This window comes from Podarcis liolepis (genome assembly GCF_965112155.1).
Source record: "Podarcis liolepis genome assembly, chromosome: 3".
Classification (NCBI taxonomy): Eukaryota; Metazoa; Chordata; class Lepidosauria; order Squamata; family Lacertidae; genus Podarcis; species Podarcis liolepis.
Window position 1 is genome coordinate 38,737,347 of NC_139557.1, and position 21,009 is coordinate 38,758,355.

Sequence of the window (21,009 nt, forward strand, 5' to 3'; positions counted from 1 at the left end):
GTTTCATTATTGAAATAAGTTTCCCCACCCCCCGGCAGTGTGGCCATCTTAACACAGTTTCTCTACTGCATTGTGGAAAAAGAACAGAGACTTTTCTGCCTTGAATAGTAGCATATATATAATAAGCTTTCATGGACTGAAGCCCCCTAAACCAGGGGTCAGGCCAGCAAACTTTTTCAGCAGGGGGCTGGTTCACTGTCCCTCAGACCTCGTGGGGGGCCGGACCATATTTTGAAAAGAAAAAAAAGAACGAATTCCTATGCCCCACAAATAACCCAGAGATGCATTTTAAATAAAAGGACACATTCTACTCATGTAAAGAAGAAGAAGAAGAAGAAGAAGAAGAAGAAGAAGAAGAAGAAGAAGAGGAGGAGTTTGGATTTGATATCCCGCCTTTCACTCCCTTTAAGGAGTCTCAAAGCAGCTAACATTCTCCTTTCCCTTCCTCCCCCACAACTAACACTCTGTGAGGTGAGTGGGGCTGAGAGACTTCAGAGAAGTGTGACTAGCCCAAGGTCACCCAGCAGCTGCATGTGGAGGAGCGGAGACGCGAACCCGGTTCCCCAGATTACGAGACTACCGCTTTTAACCACTACACCACACTGGCTCTGTAAAAACACCAGGCAGGCCCCACAAATAACCCAGAGATGCATTTTAAATAAAAGAACACATTCTACTCATGTAAAAACACGCTGATTCCTGGACCATCCGCGGGCCAGATTTAGAAGGCGATTGGGCTGGATCTGGCCCCCCGGGCCATGGTTTGTCTACCCATGCCCTAAACAAACATTTTTGCCTTAAATAATCTATCAGGATTGTAGTCCACTAGGTTTTACTCAGAATAGACTTGTTGGTGCCAATGAGATCTTTCCTTCCATTGCATATAGCAGGCACAGGACTCATGATTTGGATTTGGACCATGGCAGAAGAAATAGTTTATAGCCCATCTCCTTCCATACAATGGTACCAATTTGGTTCACTGGCTCCCTGCCCTGGGTATGTATGAAAGTGCCTCAGTTACAGAGGCTTGCCTGGTACCTTCGTTACATATTGTTGCCCGCCACATCCAAGCAGTGCAAGGTTGTTAATTTGAGGGGGGATAGCCTATATACTTGACCCCCCCAAAAGGGGACAAAGCCTCAAATTGATGTTTAAAGGAAAATATTTTTTCATTATACAGTGTGGTACATCCAGTGTTTCAGTGTCTTCTTGCCTTCTTCTGGGATGCTAAGAGGAAGGACGCCATTAAACATTTCAAGGCTATAATTTTAAATATGCCTACTAGGAACTTCTCAGCAATCATCCACAGGCTTGCACTGTAATATTACTAGATATTTGTCAGAGATATTATTCCTCTGAATACCAGTGGCTGAGAATCACAGGTGGACAGAGGGCTGTTGTACTCACATCCAACTTGCATGCTTCCCGCAGGTGAAGTGGTCAGGCACTATGAAAACAGGATTCTGGACTAAATGGGCCATTGAGCTGATCCAGCAGGCTCATCTTATGTTCTTGGAAAAGAAAAGAAAATACTAATTTTATAACTGCTGCTCAGATTTTGATTTCTTTGTGATTTCCCAACTGAAATAGTAACAAAAGGGTAGGAGCTGTATCAAAGACAAATAAATGGGAAATGGACCAATGAAAAGAGGAGACAGGAAATGGTACCCTCACTGAAATTTTAAGATCTAGAGGTGTCCCCTAGATTGTCAAAGCAGAACAAAAATAATTTAGGCATTAAGTGTGTTTTCTATAGGCTGAATGATTGGTTACATTTTGTTGGTTGGATGATCTATATTGTTGTATTAATGTTGTTGTTGCTGAGAGGGCCGTATTCTTTTTGTTTTGTTATAATAGCAAAATGCTTGCCAAAAATAAATAATTCCAATTCTGACCCTACATTCTTCTTCTTTATTTGAATAGATGTAAAAGTCTCAGGGTTGTTGGTTTTTTGTCGGTAACTCTTCTCCATTCAGTAAGCCTATGTAGCAGAACAGGGAGAGACTATGGACATTTCCAACAAGGCTCATTTTCCACAACATAAAATTCCCTCTTTTATGAGGGACTGGCATTCTTATGGATTTTCCCCTCAATAAAATAGTGAATGAGAAGAGTTCATGTGTCCAAGAATGTTTGTGGTGTACAGTTCATTAGGATGCTGCTTAGCATATGTATTATGTGCAGGAGACAACTTTTTATGGATGCAGCTCTTACATGGGTTGAAATGAAAACTGGGTGCCCATTGTGGCTAGAATCTAGGCAGCTAATGTAGGCCTAATGATTTGCAAACAGACTCTTACTTTCCCCCCTCAATGCCATATGAAAAAAAACCATTTATGAACCTCTCTTGTGTTTCAAAATCTGTTTACCATGTGGAATGAAGGAACAGCTGCTTGAGAAGCACATAACTCCATGGTGTACATAGAACCAGCAGCATATTCTTGTTATTTACTACTTTAATATGTATGTTTTTGTATTTTCCTATTTGATGAAAAGTTCTGAAACAGAACAGTTTTCCTTAAAGCACTGCTTTAATGTCAGGTTGCCATGTAAGATTCTAATAGGCCTAAAATTGTTCTAATTAGATATTCAAGTTATAATCAATCATATTCTGCTTAGACCATTTATCTGCATTCTGTTGGGTCCCCCCCCCCCCAAAAAAATCACACTGTTGTAGGACCTTAGGCTAAAATACGGCAGCCATGTAACCTGTTTTACACGAAGCCCTCTATCTGAAGTGCTGTTCTGGAGAAAATCTAGTTTGTCTCACATATCTGAAAAAAGATCCCTCCCTCATGAGGATCAGCAGAATGCTTCTCTCTTTCCCCACATCATTGGGGAAGGGCATATATGCCAACATTTTCAGATGAAAATAGGGACTTTCCATTCTACCTCAGCATCACTTCTGGGAAGTGCCTGCCCAGGATCTCTTCCAGATGCCGCCTTCTCTTCAGGCCTGACCTGGCTCATTTTCTCCTTCTTGTTTTTATTCAGCAAGGCCAGCTGAATGGGCAACTAGGGGCCCACCAGGCTGGAGAGGCACAGCCTCCTATGGCAAGGACAGTGGCAGTGGCAGTCCTGTTGCCTTGCTCTCCCTTCCTTATCCTCCTCCTCCTTCCTGCAGTTGCTGCTGCTACTCCATTGGCTGGCCAGTGTGTCTTGTTGCAATAGCTAAAGTGAAATGAAACATGTGGTTTTGTATTTGAGGCTCAGATTCAACCTCTGACTATACAGTGGTACCTCGGGTTACAGACGCTTCAGGTCACAGACTCCGCTAACCCAGAAATAGTACCTCTGGTTAAGAACTTTGCTTCCAGATGAGAACAGAAATCGGACGGTGGTGGCGCAGTGGCAGTGGAAGGCCCCCATTAGCTAAAGTGGTGTCTCAGGTTAAGAACAGTTTCAGGTTAAGAACGGACCTCCAGAACGAATTAAGTTCTTAACCCGAGGTACCACTGTACTCAGTTTCTTGTCTTGAGGGACTCACTAACCTCCCTCTAGTCCAGCACACTGGGTGGGATTCATCTAGGGCTGCCATGGACGTCCAGAGGGAATTTCTGAAAGGCGGTGCTTTGTCCTGGTTCTTAGGCAAGTCAATTGAAAAATCATGTTGTTTTTGAAATATGGAAGGTAAACGGCGTTTCCGTGCGCTGCTCTGGTTCTCCAGAAGCGGCTTAGTCATGCTGGCCACATGACCCGGAACTGTACGCCAGCTCCCTTGGCCAATATAGCGAGATGAGCGCCGCAACCCCAGAGTCGGCCACGACTGGACCTAATGGTCAGGGGTTCCTTTACCTTTAACCCTTGATTCACCTAACTAGCCCCATCATGTGAATCCCTGCAAAGGACTGTTTCTTGTGCAACAGGGCTTTCCTCTCCCCCCCATGTGTGGCCCCACCTCCCACAATTGGCTTGGGGTTGGGAGAAACCCCAGAATAGCACACAGTGGGAGGAGAGGGGAAATTGTTCTGCTTGGCAAGCTGCTACACTTGCGCAGATGGAACAACTAGAAGAGGGTGGCGTTGAATTCCACCCACTGTTGGTAGTAGTGGTCATGCCTTGGGAAGCTTAAAAGCAGCAGGGCATAGGAGCAAAGACATCCCCCCGCTACAGCAAGTTATATTTCTATTTCAACAATAGTAATGACTTAACAGCAATTTGCAAATATACATTAGGAAATTTGTACCCTTTGTTTTGGTGTGGGTGGGACAATGTGTTTCCTCTTTTTTTCATCATGTGCCCGTTTCCATCCTGGCCTTCATGCCCTAAAAGTTGATGTGAGCTTGCACAGCTGTCATCAGGGCCAAAGTCCCCAGAGCAGCATTCCTAGAAGTCCTCCATGCTATCTCACACATCTGCATATTTGAGTAGCGAGCCCCATAGAGAGGACATTTTATAGGTACAGTGGTGCCTCGCAAGACGAAATTAATCCGTTCCGCGAGTCTCTTCGTCTTGCGGTTTTTTCGTCTTGCGAAGCACGGCTATTAGCGGCTTAGCGGCTATTAACGGCTTAGCGGCTTTAAGAAAAAGGAAACAAACTCGCAAGAACTCGCAAGATGTTTCGTCTTGCGAAGCAAGCCCATAGGGAAATTCGTCTTGCGGAACGACTCAAAAAACGGAAAACTCTTTCGTCCTGCGCGTTTTTCGTCTTGCGAGGCATTCGTCTTGCGAGGTACCACTGTACAGTCTGCAGGGCTCTATCACGCTTCCACTGTGGTGTGGCTGAGTATGAAATGGCTTTTAAAAGCCCTCACCATTTTGGAATAGATCCATTTTAGGCTTCACTGATAGGCTTTATGAAGCCTTTCTCACCTTAAGGGTACAGAATGAGATATGTCAGACATTGCCAAATGAAGTAGCAAAACCCATGTTATTGCTGCTGTTTTTTAACTGTTCAAAAGCAGGCTTGGATTTGTAAGAAAATGGGTATGGGATTTCAAATAAATATCTGCAACTTACCAGGGGTGTGAAAGTTGTCACTTTTTCTAGCAAAGGCAGTCAAGCACTTAGCTATTCCAACCATCCTGATCTTCATTAAGGCTTGGTCAATTAGTAAAGCTTCCTGTCTCTGTGGCACTTCTCTGTGGTTAGCTCTTTGCAAGTTTTATCATTCTGCCACAAAGTATTTTTCACGGTTGAAGGAGACAAATTTATGAACACCTCTTTAGAAGCAAGTTTCTTTAATTTTGTATAAACAAAAATGGTTTTGTGCTCTACTTTATCCACTCAGGATGTCTGGGCTCTGAAATGGCACAGGACATAAACGTAATAGGCTTGGCATTTTAACAGTTCTTATCCTCTGCTGAATGTTCGCCACGTTATAAAATCATTTTACAGTTTGGAGAGAGTCAAATGCCATTCAGCACGAATGAAAGTCTCTCCTCTTATCTTTAGAGAGAGAGTGAAGTCTAGAATAGGAGAGCTGTATCTTGAATCAAGAGTGTTGACAGTGTGTAGATGCATTTGTGCCATCTTTGTCTGCTATCATTCATCTGAGTTGATAATCACAGTTGCCCGTCTTTTGAATCCTGATTAATTCCAATTACTTATTTACTCAAATCATTAACAGAATAAAATTAATGAATGATTCTAACAGGGACATTTTGAAGTCTGTATAACTGGGTGAGAGATTTCTGCTTTTATACCTGCCAATCATAGACTCTCTGCTGCTTTCTGAATTTTTTATAGGCTTAGCACACTGAAGTCTTATTGCGTCTGTTAAGAATTTAGAGCACTCAGCACATGATCTGACACTTTTTGTTTGAACTACAGGAGTCTTGCAGGCTTAATCTCACAGTGTCAAGGCAATGGAATTACCTTACAAATGAATACATGACAGTTCCATGGACTCCTACAGCCCCTGATTTACTGTGGAAGGGCTATATTTTCTTACATCTATTTGTTGTAATCCCTGCCCCTATTTGCCTTTGTGGGAGTTACTAAGAAGGGGATCTTTTCAAAAGGTTCTCTTTTTTTTAGTTCGTAAGCGTGAACGTCAGCCTTCTCTCCAAAGTCTCCAAGTTAAATGTCCAAATTGTGAGTAGTGCTCATCTTGACTTGCGTACCCATGCATGTTTATTATAATATTATATTATACATATCCTTCATATATGTGCCCAGTCCTTAAGGTCTTAATTAGAGGCTCTTCTCCAGTTTATTCTGTCTAATGACTAGAGAAAGGGCCTTCTCGGTGGTAGCACCACAGTTATGAAATGCTTCTCCCAGATGGGCTTGCCTGGCAGTTGTGTTAGGATCTCTTTGGCACCGGGTGAAGATTGCACTGAGCTTTTTCACTACTATGAGGTTTAGTGCATTTTAGTTCTTAGAATTATTGTGATTCCTCCTTCGTGGGATTTTAGTGTTATTTTTTTATCATATATTGTTGATCATATGCTGCTTTGTGATTTAGTTATTTTTTGCGTGCCCAGGTGTGGCCACCCACCACCCTGACCCAGAGAAGAACCAGTCAAGACACATACTTACTTTGCCTCAAATAAGGCCACAACTTTATTGATTACAGGTGTAAAAGGTTTAGCAAAGGCATTGGGTATAACCTGTAACAATCAGCCTGCCTGCAGGATATTTCCCCCCTCTTGGGATTGACCCTAAGGGGAGGTCCTATGACTTACATCAAATAGGTACGTTCCTGAAGGGATCGCTTTCTTGAGGAGTGCTACGGCCCTAGCCCCCACCTGGGCATCTGGACGGAAACACCTTCTCCGGGATTCCTTTAATGGGATGCCCCTTTCCCTTGGAGGGGCAGACAGAGGTTTACCACCTCCCCTCCAGCCATGACTAAGGCTTACCCAAGGCCTAAACTGCCAAACATTGTGACAGTTGCTTTGAGGTATGCGAAAACGCCACTCAGGGCTGATTGGTCTGAAAGAAAAATTCCTCCCTGGCTCTGAATACAGAGACCAACTTTGTCTATAGCAAACTCCTAAGTGGGTATGCTGAGCTTTGTGCTGGTAGACATTTTTAATTTTGATTGCGTTTTCATTTTGGTAGTATTTGTATTTTAATAATTTGTACTTGTGTTTTAATGATTTCATTAAGAATTTGTGAACCACTCAAAGAAACAGGTTAATTAGGTGATATTAAAAAGAAAATTGCCAAAATTAGTACAGTTGTACCTCCGCTTAGGTATCCCTCCAGTTACGTAAACTTCGGGATACGTAAGTGGCAAACCCGGAAGTATATTTCCAGGTTTTTGCCGTGCGCGCATGTGCAGAAGCGCTCTACCGCCACTTGCACAGCAGCGGTCCCTCCAGTTGCAGAAACCTCGGGATTCAACTGGAGCTCCGGAATGGATCCCGTCCACAACCGGAGGTACCACTGTACATCAAACAATAAATACCGGTACTTATATTTAGGAAAGTGATTGTGGTCAAATTTGCCCTCTTCAGAAGCCAGTGCAGGACAGATTACTGCAGAGCATATAACTACAGCAAATGATAGGTGGTGACGTACATTCAGCAATGCAATAATTAAACATTTCAGTGTAACGATGATGGCCCTTGGTAAGGGTGCTGCAAAGTACAAAGGATATTCCTTTATTTTCATCTACAAAATACTGGCGGTTGTGCCATTTAAATCTTCTGTTTCCTATGAACTGTTGAAAAGTCAGTAGTGGCAGAATCACAGAATCACAGAGTTGGAAAGGGACCATGAGGGTCATTCAAGTCTTGAAACTGATGAGACTAATAAAGTTAAGAGAGTATAAGAAGAGATAAGAAGTACATATCTAACCCTGTTATTTACTTTAGTCCCCAGCCCACATGATGCCACATAAACATTGGTTCCAGAGTGGTAGCTTGAAGAAAGAGCAGAATGGCCTCTGTGAGGAGAAAAGAGACAAGCATATTAGATTAAAATGGGGGCTTGAATTGAGGAGGCAGATACTAGAGGCCCCTTCAGATATCACCTGCAACAGCCCACTTTACTTTCCAGGTCAAGCTCTAGTAGAAAACATGATTCCAGATGTTTGACACAGAGCTTAGCTGTGAACGGTGCTAATTGACTGGTACCTGTGGTATTTATCTATTTATTTCATGTATGGGCCGCCTTTCTGCTAAGGCATCCAATGAGGTATAAAGTTTTAAAATATCGAACGAATAAATGTTATAAGATGAAAAGTTGGTCCCAGCAGAAGGCAGTGGTAAAAGGAGGGCAAAGTCCATGTCGTATTTGCTTTCCTTCTTTTGCTCTCTTCTGCCGAGAGGCCCAAACTTGCAAAACACTTTTGCATTTTTTTAATATAAAAAAAATCCCTTTAAAAATGGATGTCTGTATGTGGTGTGCAGTTTTATTATTTCTTTTCTTAAGAGGTGAGCAGGCCTCTTAAAGAACAGGGAAGGGGCATAATCCAAGGCTGTTCTAAGTGTTGGTGTTTCAGTCACTCAAATTGCAAGGCTGAGAGAAGAAAGGGCTGTTGCACCAGAAACAAACAAAATTATGTTCGCCTGCATCCTTTGGCTATTTGGGTCAACTGCTGCAGCCCTTATGTTCCCGAGCATCCTCTGAACAAAGTATAAATCTATTAAGTAGTTGCGGGGGACACACATTCTGTCCGGTATTATACTTTCTGTGGTACTGAATTGTGGAAACCCAGCTGCCAGTTGAGATAAATAATTCAAAGTAGCCAAAAGTTCAACTGAGGAATCATGAGCCCTTAGAAGATCTTTTCAAAATTATTTTAAAGATGTGACTAACTTGCGGGACGAGTACAGCTGCTGCGTTCCACACTGATTTCAGCTTTTCACCTCAGGCAGCAGATCTCCCACAAAGTGGTGCCGACGAGGGCCGGAGCCAGTTTTCAGATGACCCTTGGCATGGTCTAGCCGATAGCCCCCGCTGCCAGTGCCCCCACTAACCCTGAGTGGGCCCCACTCATTGGACCCCATCTTCTGATTTGCAATGGTAGCTTGGGCATCCTCTCCCCCCGCCCCAGCTACCAACCCATTCCTATTGCTCTCCTCACTACTGTCTCCCCTACACTGTGCTGGCGTTATTCATGGTGTGGAATTCTTCTTTACAGCTGCATTCTCTCATGGACAACATTCCTGGGGGCGACATACGATGGTGGGCAGGGCCAGAGGTGAAATGGGTAGAGCAACAGGTGTACCTGTTCCCTTTGTACAGTGAGCTACATTCTAGCCATGCAAAAGTCGGAGATTTTTGTAGGTGGCACTCTTCCCCCATTCCTCATCCTCTCTCCTGGCATAAAGAAGCAGCACAGTTTAACTCTACAGTGGTACCTCAGGTTACATACGCTTCGGGTTACAGACTCCGCTAACCCAGAAATAGTGCTTCAGGTTAAGAACTTTGCTTCAGGATAAGAACAGTGCTCTGGCGGTGCGGCGGCAGGAGGAGGCCCCATTAGCTAAAGTGGTGCTTCAGGTTAAGAACAGTTTCAGGTTAAGTACAGACCTCCGGAACGAATTGAGTACTTAACCTGAGGTACCACTGTACATACAAATTGGCTGAAAGCGCTTGAGGAATGCCATTCAGCACGGCTGGAGGGGAAACATTTGGTCCTCTGGCCTGAAGTTCCGAACCCTTGTTCTAGGTGCTGCTACGGGAGGAGGTAACATGCAACAGGCACTAGAGCACAGGAAACTATCTAGGACACTCTCCTGCACACCGGTTGGTTATGTAAGGCACTGCTACTCTTCTGCTGTCCCTAAAACAGCTCATGCGTCTGTTGAGTGAGCCTGAATTTTCCTGCGTTTGTATACAACAATGTATTTGCATTCGATTTTCAAATGCGATATAAGAATATTTGTACGTCTGGCAGCGTTGGCCTCAGTTTGCACTTGGGATGGGATCCAGAGAATCATGCATAAGGTGTGCGTGTTCCCTACGTTACAGAGGATAGTCCTCTAATTGAAGGGCTGGCCTGGCCAAGTCTGGTTTGTTTTGGAAGTGCAAACAGCAGGGATCATTCCATTTGCAACTTAAGGGTCAGTTGTGATGCTGTTGTTAACAGTTAAAACCAACTAGCCTGGAGTGGGATGGGTGGAGTTGTTAGTTAGCAGTCAGGCGGAGTGGTATGGTGTTTCCTGAGACAGCACATGCCCTGATTGGCTGTGAAGTTCTGATGGAGTTTTTCCTCTCTCTGTTGAGTGTCTCCCTGCTATGTACAAGGCCTGAAGGAAGGAAGACAAAACGTCTATTCCTTTCTCTTCAAATTATACATGGTTTTTGTTCAGTTTTACTCACTAAAGTGTTATCAGGATTTTTTTCTCTCAGGACTCTACCTGCATTGTTTAAGTGACTTTGCTAACGGTTTTAAGGTTATTTATTTATTTATATAAAATTTATACATTGCTTGATTATTTACAAGCAACTCAAAAGCGATTTACAGTGGTTTATTTTTATTTTATTTTTTTAAAAAACCTATAACCATTGAAAGCAGGGACCTTGGCGCAGCCTATCAAAGGCGTGTACCCAAAGAGCACACTGAGCAGGCAAACTGGTTATATCTTCACAGTTTCCCCTATTATGATGAGTTGTATTGCATTTTTATTAAAATCATACCAATTATTTTCAAATGGGTATATAAGCATATAAATTAGCATACAGACATTTTGTGCAAATCTGTGTCCCCCCCTTTTTTTTTCAGGGGGTGGTGCATCCATCCTAACTGTGCAGATAGTTATGCATGAGGTGTGTGTGTGTGTGTGTGTGTGTGTGTAATCAGAAGCTTGCTGCCCAACTTGATGAGGCACTTTGGGAGTTTCTAAATCTATTTGTGTATGCAGTGTGGGGAGCTCTTGTTAGAAAATAGTTTGCAATTGCATGCTGCATTCATTTCATATGCTTATGTGTGCCTAAAGAGTCTCCCTGGAGTCTGGTATTTGAGAATAGAGAGGCCATTCTTTTATGTTCACTGGCCAGCATGATTGTATCACTCATAAAAGGATGTGTACAGATAGATGGAGACGCATTAGTAAGCAACAGCACACATTTTAGCTTAACTGGTATTGTACCAAGTTTGACTGAAACCAAACAAAAAAAACCCCTTGTGATTCAAGAAAACGATTTCAGGGAAGGAAGGTCATGGCTCATAACGGTGTTACTGTTACATTCTTTGACGAAATAATTAGTAAAGTGAAATTAAATACACTGGCTCAGTTAAAGCTCTATTAATAGTCCATATATATCTCTCATTTTTGGCCAGGTTTATCACAAAATCCTTCCATCTGGCTTGCATTGAACAATGACATAGAGACAACTGTATTGGATCAAAGCCATGGTTCACCCTGCTAGTAATGACTCGCTGGACAGTAGCCAGGGAATACTACATTTCCTCTGAAAGACTCCACTAGTTCATAATAGCAGAGACACAATCACGGGAGATACTCTGAGCATCTTACCTATTAGCTGCTGTTGTTCCCATCTTCCAGGAATTCTCATACATCATTCAAAGCTTTGTGTAACGTAGTAATGAGGATCGTTATATCTGGATAATGTTTGTGTTGGCTGTTTATCATGCAGTCTCTTGCTTGTACTATCATGATAAGCTTGTGCTGCTTGCACCACATGGTGTGTATTGTCACAATTACCACCAGAATTCTTCTTCTAAGACCTTCATGTAATCCTTCTTTAAATAGGAGCAAAGGATAGTATTGCATTATTCACAGTTGTTTAACATGACATGCATGAGCAGGGATAAGATGCAGCAAGATTTTGGGTCCTGCCCTCTTCTCTCCTCATCCTGTGTTGACAAGAGGATTTCAGAAGCTTCTGCTTTTGCTTTTAGTCAACCACAGTTTGCTGTGTCACCTGGACCCAGAGTTGTGAGTAATATTAATTGTGGTTGGTTTCAGCAAGCCAATTTGAGAAACCTTGTTTGAAACTGACCATAGTTGATGTCAATCACAATTGCAGATCTAGATGACATGACAAACTGTGGTTAACTGAAAGCAGAAGCGAACAGCCACCTCTTGGCTGCAATGGAGGAGAAGAGGGGAGCAGGGAGTATGTGAACCCATGTCTTGTTCTTGCTCATAAATATTTGGTAAAACATGTTTTAGAGTGACTTGTGAACTTGGCTACTGAGGCCAACTGTCATTCCAATTGCCCAGTCTGTCTGCTTGTTTGTTTCCATCCTCCTTACTGGGGAAGATGGGCCTGCCTGTTTGTTAGAATTTGCTTCTCTTGCTCTTCCTGTCAGCCTACCTTTTTGGTTGTTTTGTTCCCCTTTCCTCTAAGGTCAGGAGGGCAACAACTCTTGTGTTTTGCTTCCCCCCCCCCCTGCTCTTGGCCTGATTGCCTCCCTTCTGGAACCTACACACACATATACACACACACATACAGTGTGACTGGGCATGCCAAATTGTGGTTGGGCATGCTTTCCACCAGGCCATGGCAACCATTTTGTGACAAGGTCTCCCTCCATTCATCCACCCACGCCAGCAATTTTATAGCAGTTCCTACAGCATTCTTTTTTCTATTTAAAAAAAAAAATCCAAATATATCCATGGGCCCAGAAAGGTTGATGGCCTCCCTGTTATAACGCTGTTTGCAGGTGCATTGATGCATTCAGAGGGGAAATAAAAATGAATGATTGAATGGATTTAATAAGTTTAATAAATAAATGATAATAATAATAATAATAATAGTCAGTAACTCTAGCACCTGCTGTTTCTGATGTAAACTCACTTCCATTCTACCTGCCCATAACTGACCATTTATGAACTTTTTTCCAGCTGCTTCCCTAGTTTGTTGTACATCTTTTAAGAAAGTAGGGCACGTATGTGGGAAGCACTGCATGAGAATGGGATCAATAGTCGTTGAGTAAGTGAGAAGTGCACCTTGAACTTGATTCTTCTGAGGTGAAATTGTTAATTTATTTCCCATGAAATAAGCTTTTGATGAACTGGGATGTAAAACTCACTGGGTGGACTTTCTTCTGTTCAGGAAACCCAGGCCTGAGCGAAAACTTATCCTAACAGATTTACAGATACGTTCACCGCGGCCAACGTGCAGCCAATGTTAATTTTTTGGAGCGGCATTCACACCATGTTAGCCGCAATCCGTATTGATCTTGTCGTTTCTTGACAAATACGGCTGTTTGACGTGGTCCCCACCCTCACGTCCCTTCAATCTGACTAGAAAGAATAGTGTGGGTATTTGAGACAGCTGGGGTGTGTGTGTGTGTGCAGATGACAGCTTCATGTATAGGAGTTCCAGGGAGGGTGGATTGCAGGAGTGGGGGAACCAAAATGTCATGCATGTTGGGTGAAGACATCCCTGCTCCCGCTCTGATGTGAGCAACACTGTTCAGATGCAGGTTAAAATGCAGGGGCGAGGGGGATACATCTGCTGCGTTTTTTGGCAACCATCTATAGGGAATTTTCATGTTTTACTACATTTTTATATTTGTTTGAAGCCACCCAGTGTGGCTGGGGCCACTCAGACAGATGGGTGAGGTATAAATAAAACAACAACAACAACAATTGTTATTATTATTTAGTATTGCCATATTACAAACAGTGGAAATTCGGAGAGGAAAGTTGTTGAGCTGCTTTTTTCTCTCCCCCCTCCCAAAAAAATCGCCCCCCCCAAATCGCCATTTTTGAGCTATTTTTATGGAAAATGCTGCCAGCTGCAGTATTCAGGATATGTCCTGGAAATTCCAGACGTATGGCAACCTTATTGTTGTTGTTGTCCCTATTTTCATTAGAGAACTGTTGGAGGGTGTGCAGTGTATAGAATCATAGAGTTGCAAGGGACCAAGGATCATCTAGTTTAACTCCCTGCAATGCAATGAACCCACAACCCTCAGATTAAGTCATTATTTATCAACTGATCTTAGCCCTCGTGTGTGTGTGTGTGTGTGTGTGTGTGTGTGAGAGAGAGAGAGAGAGAGAGAGAGAGAGAGATAGCTATTGGAAGGAAGATAACTCTTCTTCGCCCTGAAGTTGCAATAGTATTTTCTTGCCATGGGCTTTAAGTAACAGAAGTGTTCGTTTTCTCTCTCTCTCTCTCTCTCTGGCCAGTACTTGTCACAAGATTAGATCTGGGTGAGAAGGCTTTCAAAGCAGTTTTCTAGGTCATATAGGAAGCATCTAATCCATTCCAACCACCCTCTGAAGGATAATGGCACGCATGCTATCTGATTTGCCTAATTGTATTTCACTGGAAGAAAGGGGGGGGGGAGGTTCCAGGTTTCTGAATCATGTGAAGTATTTTTAAAACTTCTTTAAATCTGGAGTCATGCCTGCAAGCTAAAAACCCATTAGCACACTGCAGAAGAGTTTTTTAAACGGCCCTGAGCCCCAGAGGCTACAGAGCTGAAGCTTATCACGTTAGTGAGGCTTAAAATGTGGAGCTGGGCTAGGTTACAGATTCTGAAGGCTAAACCAGCGAAGCTCATAACTCCTATTATTTTTGGTATAGAGCTCTGTTCATGCAGGATCGAGAGCTGTGAATCATCTGAAAACAACATTTGGAGCCTCACTCAATATACAAACACTGAGCATAGTACAGCCTCTAGTTTGTAACTACTTTTTCTCCGTTGAGATATGAAATCATATTTTCTTTTTTAAAAATGAAATCATTTTAGACTTTCCTGCATGCATATTCCTTCAAATATGGTTCTCCTGCCTTTTAAAAGTGAATGAAGTTTTTTAGGTAATTTTTTTTTCTTCAACAAGAAAGAAAGATTAGTGTTTTCCCTTTAGATGCAATATGATATTGCATCTAAATGATATGAGTATATAGCTCATCTGCTTATAAGCTAAAACCTATTCGATTGCAACCAAATTACCATTCAATCTACATAAATATTTCTCTTTTCTATTCAGATTTCCATTACAATTACACTCCAATTGCACCTGTTGTCCAATGTGATGATTCTGATACCCCTGTCTTGGAATAAGACAGCCACCTTTGCAAGCAGAGTGGTTGATGTCTCTTGTAGAACATGCTAAAATCAGTTTGTTATGAGGAAACAAAATACTCATTTTTCTAAACATTATTTGAATACAGATGGGATATATGAAAAACAAGACCTGATGAGGATCATTGCAAATCAGTGGGGAATTGCCCAAATTGTAATAGAAATTTACTAGACTTATATAATATTTTATGTTAAACATTATTTTTTAAAAAAGTTACTTAGGTGGTGGTGATGATGATGATAACAACAAAATTAAAAATAAATTCCAAATGGCCATCAGTAAGTTCTCAAGACAGCAAATCAATGAAACACATGATGGATCTGTGAGGACAGAAATGGTTTGTAGCAAGTACCTTTGCTGAATTAGTTGGTTGAGTATTTGTCCAACTGTTGTTGGACTGTAATGTTTTCTACCTGCAGCTGTCCAAGTCTCTCTCTCTCCCACCCACCCCCACCCCCATCGCCATATTTTTGCCAGGGCTTTTAGGAAACAAAATATTGTGTGGAAATCTGTAATGAGCAGAACAAAATCACCTTTCATATCACCTAGGTATAAAACTGTATGCTTTCTTGTACTGTTGCTGAGACCAAGGTGACAAGTCTGGACATACCAGATCCAACTGCATTGACACTGATATGATGTGATATCATCAGCACAGTGTGCAAATTAGGCCACCATATTAGCAAACATATTATGGTTGGGTCTACAGCAGGCATGTCCAACAGGCAGATTGCTATCTACCAGTAGATCACTGGACGTCTGTGGTAGATCGCAGTAGATCGCATGACGCTTGTTGATTCCCCTCCCCAAGCTTTGGTTCCCCTAAAGAAAGCTCAACAACTTTGCCTGTCAACTTTGCCTGGTAGATCACAGCCAGTATTTTTGTGAGTAGATCACAGTCTTTTGGGAGTTGGACATGCCTTGTCTACAGTATCAACATTGGCTTTCAGTTGAGTAGTGCTTCTCAATGTTATATGCAGCCCATGTGAGTAGGTTTCTATGGCTCTGTGTATTTTTCTGAATTTCCTCAGCAGGAGTCATATTGCATTCAATTGGAGCATTGGTGGTTTCATACATTTCTGGATTCAAAACACCTTCAGAGTCAATATGTCACATCTGAGCCATCCATACTGTCCACTATTCCCATAACATGTGATGTCCTGAAATTGATTGTGACATCCAAATATCCAGGTTAGGTCATTCAGCTTTTGAGTCTGTGATACATCTTGGTTTCGTCCTTGTTTTGAAGTTAGAGTGTTGCACAGAAGGAAAATTAGGAGCAGGGTGGATTTGCTGGAGGTGGCTCTCCGAGATTTGTGTTTACTGCACAAACTGAAATTGAAGGTTGGCACCAGGCTATGCAGCTTATCTGGAAGTAAACCCCAAGGACTGCTAGAGCACGAAGTTCTCCCTGGGGCTGTCTTGTACGTCACCTTGAGGTTCATTGCATGAGGCAACTGAAAAATACAGTAAATACATTATAAATGGTGCTGCTGCAACTGCCAAACCCATACATTTCCCTGAAGAGTCTGCCCACAGATTGCTGCAGTAGAAACAATCTTAACATTCAATACACATGGGACTACCAAATATAGACACAACAGTCCCCACTGCAAATACAACTGATGCTTTAAACCTGCTGCATTTTTATTCTTGTATTGAATATCTGTTGCTTAGTTTAATTTTAATGGGTTATATCCAACCTAGGTTCACTGGAATCAGTGGAACATCTCCCAGTCATTATTAAGTTTTAATGTTGATTTAAGTAGGGCCTGATTGCAACTAATTAGTTCTGGATATGACCCAGATCCTCTATATGTTGAGAATTGCATTGAGAGTTGTTCTGGAATGGCATTTATCCTTTTTAAAAATAAAACAAAACAACATTTGAGCAAGCTGAATAACAGCTTACACATGACTGTGAATAAGCAGTATACAAAATGTAGACAATAAAAATAAATGTAAGAGTTCCTTGTGCCTTTATCCTTATTCTGAGTAGCAGAGAGCAGATCTTGATTCTCATTTGAATTTGCATTCAGATATCCTGCGTTGGCACTGACTTGCAGCTGGGTCTTATTAGTAGCTCGCTGCTCTTTTGTTCTTTTTCTCCAGGGCACTTGTTTGTTGTCTGAATTTTTTTCCACATTGTAAGTGCTGTGCCTTAATGTGTTGCTGCTGACAATGTCAGCAAGAAGGATTATTCTTTTCGGTCCTTGGAGCTTCAGCTTTCCATGAGTATCATGCCTCTGTTTGTTGAATCCTCAGCGCAAACACAAAAGGCTAAGATTTCAGAGTCCTGGTTTAAGGTGGCATTAAAGACATCATCACCCACCCTAGGAGGACAGAGGTTCACGCCAACCTCACGGCCACTGATCATCAAATTATTTGTAACGTGACAGGTGATGGTAGGTGTCAGCTGGAAGAAGAAATGTCTTGCCATAAATGCCAAACATCTCTCACTTCACTCTCAGGAAATGCAACTTGGATCATCTTTCTCTTCCTGGAAGACATTCAGCGAGCTAGAGGCCCCATTGATACTTGTAAATACGGAAGTTAATCACAAACTCTAATTTGGTCTCATTCAGTGTGGAAGAATTAGTGTTCATAAGATTTAAAAATAGCAGCTTTTTTCCATCAGTGCTTTTTAAAGCAAAACCCAAAAGGTAAATAAAGATTGCCTTACTAAATCTGATATGGGTACCTCTTACTACTGCTTCTCAAAAATAGCACTGCAACCAAGTCTGCCTATAGTTCAATGATTACTGTGTTCAGTTTATTGATAGCTAGGTATAAAAGCATAGAACACTTAGGAAAGCTAGAAGAGAGAGTCACAGGACTAGAAAAGCTTGAAAGCCAACATAGTTCAGCACCCGTTCCTGAAGCAGGGCTCTCGGCAGATTAACTCAATACAGTTGTTGTCATGGTGTACAATGGATGTGTGATGCTTTCTGCACCACCAGATGTAGCAACCAGTCAGACCCATCCACTGATTGCCATGTTTCGAAAAACATTGAGCCTACAAATTGACCCCACTCCCACACACCTTCCTGACTAGCTCAGTCTGCCTCTGATGCTCTGCTTTCCATTGTGCAGTTTGGAGGACAGTGACTCAGGTCTGTATCATGCCACTGACCTCACTTTTAAAGAGCTGTTCATAGAGTAACGCTGAGTCGAAACCTGAACTTCTATTTTGTGTTCATTTGAGAAATGCTAGCATAAGCTTCGATTCCTCACCCCCCCCATTTGCACTTCTTCCTTTCTTTCTTTTTTAAAAAATTAATATTTTATTAAGTTTTATCAGTAAAGTAATTCAGAGAGAAAAAAATACAAAACAGAAAAATGCAAAATCACAAAATACAAAAATACAAACATTAAACACAAAAGGGGGGAAAGGGGGAAAAAAGAAACACATAAAAACAAAACTCCCTCTTTTTTAATTTCTCATCTTTAGTTAACTTATTTTCCTGACTTCCTCACGCCTCCCTTTTTTGTATCCCTTTTTAAAAATTGGTTCAGCAATTTAGCTTATCTATTATCAATCCCATCTTACATTTTACCTTGTTGCTAGAACCCCTTCAGTTCATTTCAACGTCATCAGCATTCAAAAATTTTACAATGTTTCTGTAAATAAGTTTTAAATTTCCTCCAATCTTCTTCCACAAGCTCTTCTCCCTGGTCTCGAATTCTGCCAATCATTTCCGCCATTTCCATGTAGTCTATTAGTTGCATTTGCCATTCTTCCAAGGTGGGTAGTTCTTGTGTCTTCCAGTGCTTTGCAATGAGAATTCTTGCTGCTGCTGTAGCATACATAAAGAAAGTTCTATCCTTCTTTAACACCGATTGGCCAACTATGCCCAGGAGAAAAGCCTCTGGTTTCTTCAGAAAGGTATATTTAAATACCTTTTTCATTTCATTATAGATCATTTCCCAGAAAGCCTTAATCCTTGGGCACGTCCACCAAAGGTGAAAGAATGTGCCTTCAATTTCGTTACATTTCCAGCATTTATTATCGGGCAAATGATATATTTTTGCAAGCTTGACTGGAGTCATGTACCCCCTGTACATCATTTTCATAATATTCTCTCTTAAGGCATTACATGCCGTAAATTTAATCCCGGTGGTCCACAACTGTTCCCAGTCAGCAAACATAATATTGTATCCTATATCCTGTGCCCATTTTATCATTGCAGATTTTACCGCTTCTTCCTCGGTATTCCATTTCAGCAGCAGATTGTACATTCTTGATAGTATCTTAGCATTGGGTTCTAACAATTCTGTTTCTAACTTTGATTTTTCCACCTGGAAACCAATTTTTTTATCCAAGTTATAAACCTCTCTTATTTGAAAATAATGTAACCAGTGCACTTCTTCCTTTCTTCCTCTTTGAGGGTAATATATAGGCCAGTTCCAGGGCTCCCACTGGCGACGTCCGTAATGAAAAGTGTGGTTCGCTAAAGCTTGAGGCGAAGAACCGAATCTCTCTTATTGGTATCTGTAACAAAACTCTGATTCTCTAGGCACCGAGCACAGAATGACAAATCTAATAATATACCTAAGAGAAATGTATGCGATTCTGCTCTTTTATGTACCAGTGACACTGTGGTGCAAGCTCAGCACCTGCTATTGTATTTTGAAGTTTGATACATATTTGTTCTTAAAGAAAGTGGCTGTTCTAAATTCTGCTGGGAATGTGAACATTTAGGGGAAAAACATGGCCCTCACACCATGCTTTCAAAGTTGCAAAACAGAAATAGTATGAGGTATAGGAAATAAAAAGAATTGTTCTTTTCATGGCTGTGATAAATCTGTGGAGGATAAGTCAACAACAACAACAACATTTAACACTTGTATATCATCTCCAAGAGGGGACACGGGTGGCGCTGTGGGTTACAACACAGAGCCTAAGACTTGCTGATCAGAAGGTTGGCGGTTCAAATCCCCACGACGGGGTGAGCTCCCGTTGCTCGGTCCCTGCTCCTGCCAACTTAGCAGTTCGAAAGCATGTCAAAGTGCAAGTAGATAAATAGGTACCGCTCTGACGGGAAGGTAAACGGTGTTTCCATGCGCTGCTCTGGTTCGCCAGAAGTGGCTAAGTCATGCTGGCCACATGACCCAGAAGCTGTACACCAGCTCCCTCAGCCAATAAAGCGAGATGAGCGCCGCAACCCCAGAGTTGGTCACGACTGGACCTAATGGTCAGGGGTGCCTTTACCTTTACCTTTTATCATCTCCAAAGTGTTTCACATGCACTTTCTAGTGTTAATCCTTGCATCAACACTGTTTGGTGAGTCAGTACAATTATTCTTCATAATGATGGTGGTGGTGATTGAGACTGAAGGAGTAGCTTTACAAAGGGTACCTACAGAGTTCATTCAAGTTACAAGATTTGAACTGGGGACTTTTGGATTCGTTGCATGCTCTCTAGCCCCTGTGACACATCAGCACATATTAGTCTTACTGATGACTATTAATCATCATTGCAAGAGATGAAGCATCTGTATTTTGGGAGAGTACATAGCTGAGAGTACCAGATGTTGAGAGCAGATGACAGAGGATGTTCATCACCAACATGTCTTGCTTGTCACGTTACCATCAGCTACTGCTGGAAACAGAATGCCATTCTGTGGCTGTCCTTTTGTTTGTATGACCCATTAATAGATGAAGGTCTGTATCTTATGAAAACCATATCGGAACTGATTCCCAGGCCAAGTTGTCCTGGAACATTATAATTAGGAGAGCCACACAATGCACTTCCATTCCAAGCATATTTACTTGGAAGTGTCTACAGAGCTACCGATCCCAACACCATTGGCAAATTACAGTTCCCATTATTCTTTGGGGAGGATGTGCTTTAAACATGCTTTAAATGAATGGATGTGTGTATGCAATTTAGCTGGCTGCCTCTCATCATCTGTCAATGGTAGCGGTGGTCCTGGACACCACAGGTTTCTTCCTGTTCAACTTTCATAAACAAATGGCAGCTGTTCGGTTTGTTTATGTGAATTAGACTAAGCTGGTAGTGTGCTTTGGTCATTATCCTGGCACTGAAATGGAAATTTTTCACTCCCTTTAGAAAATACGGAGTTGGCAGAAATGTATT

General features: G+C 42.0%; 1 protein-coding gene across 5 annotated transcripts in view; it reads left to right on the forward strand.

The window, feature by feature from the left end:
- The window catches only part of COL19A1 (collagen type XIX alpha 1 chain), a 188,984-nt gene that overhangs the window by 26,438 nt on the left and 141,537 nt on the right, over positions 1 to 21,009 (forward strand). The gene's annotated exons all lie outside the window — the stretch shown is intronic.